This window comes from Oryzias latipes, chromosome 16 (genome assembly GCF_053564925.1).
Source record: "Oryzias latipes strain Hd-rR chromosome 16, Olatipes_Hd-rR_3.1".
NCBI lineage: Eukaryota > Metazoa > Chordata > Actinopteri > Beloniformes > Adrianichthyidae > Oryzias > Oryzias latipes.
The window spans coordinates 26,835,423-26,838,699 of record NC_136252.1 but is presented as its reverse complement, the minus strand read 5'-3'; the positions used below and the strand labels follow the sequence as shown (position 1 = coordinate 26,838,699).

The window sequence follows — 3,277 nt, the reverse complement described above, 5'->3', positions numbered from 1 at the left end:
TTTACTTCCGTTGTGAGTTAATGTGTTGCAAGGTAAGTTAATGTGTTGTGTTGTGACCCTTCTGGGCCATGAGTTATTGTGTTGTGTTGTGAGTTAATGTGTTGTGTGTTAAGTTAATGTGTTGTGTGTAAAGTTAATGTGTTGTGTTGTGACCCTTCTGGGCCACTGAATGTTCTGCAAAAGAAAGTTGGCTGCACTTTAATGATGGCACCTTTCAACAAACCTTAACCAATCTGGCAACCCAAATGATGACGTTACGCCACTCTTAGCAACGATTGGTCAACATCATTTCATCTGAGCCTGGCGCAGTGTACATTTACGAGCGCATTTTGTTTCAATAAAGTTGGGAAAAAGAAAAAAAACTAGCGCATTTTGTCACGTTGATCAACGCGACAACAAGAGAACTTTATGCCAAAGAGACTTTATCCATCAGGAGCTGAAAAAAGATGAAGAATTTAAACATCAGTCACAAGGTAGGTTTGGAGGATGTTGGGGCCGGATTCTTCTCCTGCCTTTCTGTGCAGCTACACGATTTACGTAAAATACTAATCAATCCGAGGTGAAGATTGCACAAAACTATCCCGTTTGTCGTAATTTCCAATGGAAAACTAGAAAATAATTCTGATACCCAAGTTTCCAAGATGAGGTCAGACACATGACCTTCCAAAACGGCGGAGAGCAGAGAAAAGTAAATAATGACAACGGTATCTGATAATGTTTTAACTCACGTTATCGTATTGGTTAATTATTTTGCTAACACATATTTAGTGCGATCTGCATTTTCCGGTTGTGTCAGTATAAAAACTGCTGTTTATCTGTTATAGACAGTCAGGTAGTCTGACTTTTACAACAATGAGTGTGTCTTAAAATCTTGCATTAGCATGAAATATGGAGAATCAAAACTGCCAAATACAAACAGGAAAAACATTTTCTCATTTATAAATGACGAAAAAAATAAATGTACTAATTTTAAAATTATGAATATACAAAATAATAATAAAGGAGTGCATAAATGGTAATATTTCCATTTCTACTCAAATTAGTGTTCACATTTATTATTTATAAATGGGTACATTTATTTCTTATTTGTATTTTGCAGTTTTGGTTTTACATAATGAGGATGTTTTGCACAGTTTCTTCCCAGCCAACAGTTTCTTCTGCTCTCAAAAAGTATTGGAGGTGGTGCAGCGTCCACATCCCAAGATGTTCCTGACATCACTGAAGATGTCATCTCAGGTAACTTTAATAGCATGTAAAGTATTTAAAAAAAACAGTGTCTGAATAACCCCTTTTTTCATAAACAGCAGCTGAAGAGAATGAAGTCCCAAATTGTTCATATTTAAATAAACAAATGTGACCTCATACAAATATACAATCAAACAATCAATCTCTCATAAATATATAAAACGATCATGAAATTGTGAAAAACCTGCACACAGATTTTAAATGAGCCAGTAAACTATTATTAGTATTCTTATTTTATTAGCTTTATCAGTGATTATTGTATACTAAAAATTCTTGTTTTTTAGCTGCAGAAGAAACTCCTGTCACCACATCTTCTGTTGAAAGGGAAAACGTTGATGCTGCTGCTGGTAAGTTTGGTCCAGCTGAACGGCCAACCACTCTCTGATCCAGTATGAATGGATTTGGTGCAAAGAGGTCCTTTTCAGACGGATAAAGACGCTGACTTTCCAAAATCCCCATCATTGAGCTGTTGTGTTCTTTATTTTGGATTGTTTTATTGTTATTTGATTTTCTATTAAGTTGTTGTTTTTAATGAGTTGGAGTTTTGTGAATGTCATTTGTTGAGTGCCTAATGTTACATTAAAAAATATATATCTATATACATTTTTCATTCATATTTTTTTCTTTTCACTTTTAATTTTTTTTGGCACCACTAAATGTGCATCCAACATGCAAGCAATAAACTGTATTCAGTTCTTCAGCAGCAACAATAATACATTCACAAAATGTATTAATAGAGACATCTCATTTATATTACAATAACAGTTGCATTTTGTTGGTGCTGCTCATCAGTTAGAGGGCCCACAAATTAAATTTGCCTCTGCTGTCAATCAGACAGACCTTGTGCCGTCAGCCAGACCACACCACACAGTGTGGTCCAGCCTGGAAGTTCTCATCAAAACGTCTGAACTTCCTGTGATCAGGGATGATATGTGAAGTTGCTCCACAGTCGACCATCTAATGTCTTCTCCCTCGCTCACTCGGAAAGCGAACTCCTTCTCCTGGTTTATCGTCTCGCTGCCGGCTTTGTGTGCGTCGTCTCGTCCTCTGCGCTGTTTGCGTCTGCAGGTGCTGTCTGCGTCTGCAGGTGCTGTCCCGGTGCGTGCTGCTTTTGCACAAGCTGCACCACAGTTTGCGCTGGCAGGTTCTGGCCAGGTGTCCCTACAGGCCGCATCTGAAGCATACAAAGTCCTTTGTCGCCTTCTCTGCTCCTCGCTCACCTGGGCTGGCAGGTCTCCCTCTGGTGCACGCGGGCATTCATCACGTTGTCACCGGCTGCGGTCGGGTGCATCTTTTCAGTGTCCTCACAGCTCAGTAGCTTTGTTTTAAACTTTGCAAATGACATGGTGTCATCCTGTTGTGTCACATGGATTGCAAATGGTTGGAATGACTCAGGTAGCCCCTTCAGGACCATGTCAACAAGCAGACCATCGCTCAGGGTTTCACCGGCGTTTCTCAAGGCCGTGATCGCTGTCTCAGCGCCGATTAAATATTCTGTCACGCTTTCATTTTCCGGCTTTTTCAGTGAAGTCAGTTCTGTATGAAGACTGATGATACGAGGCTTTCCTTTATTTTGGTAGGTGTCTCTCAGGATCTGTAGCGCCTTGCGGCCGTCATCTGCTGCCTCACGCATCACCAGTGACAGGCTCTTGTCATCCAGAAACTGGATCAGTTCAGCACATGCCTCCGCATTTTTAGCTGGATCCTCATCGTCATCATCAGGGTCAGGCGCATTCAGAATGGCGTCTTTCAATCCTTGTAGTCGAAGGTGACCCAAGAACTTGGTTTCCCATAGGTCATAGTTCTTCTCTTCTCCGTCGAACAGAAGCCGGGACCAGCGGCTTGTATCAGCTGTTCGTCTGCTCACGGTGTCAACTTCCTCACAAAAGTGGAAAACACACTTTATAGTCTCAGGCGTCTCCTGGGGCCATAACCTGTTAGCAGGTTGGTAACTGCACTGCGGTGCGGTCCTGCTGTAACTGGGTGGAGTTTTCTGCTCTGCGTTGTGTTCCAGTGAATAAAAGACCACGCT

General features: G+C 41.1%; 1 long non-coding RNA gene across 2 annotated transcripts; it reads left to right on the top strand.

The window, feature by feature from the left end:
* The first annotated feature begins 355 nt into the window (after positions 1 to 355).
* Positions 356 to 2,961, top strand: LOC111948988 (uncharacterized). 2 transcript variants are annotated; one of them, XR_013648075.1, is made up of 4 exons: positions 356 to 473; positions 1,172 to 1,236; positions 1,530 to 1,592; positions 2,826 to 2,961. It is a non-coding gene; the product is annotated as an uncharacterized LOC111948988 (long non-coding RNA). The 2 variants fall into 2 exon arrangements; XR_013648074.1 differs by lacking the exon at positions 356 to 473 and having other exon boundaries at positions 1,107 to 1,236.
* Positions 2,962 to 3,277: the final 316 nt, after the last annotated feature.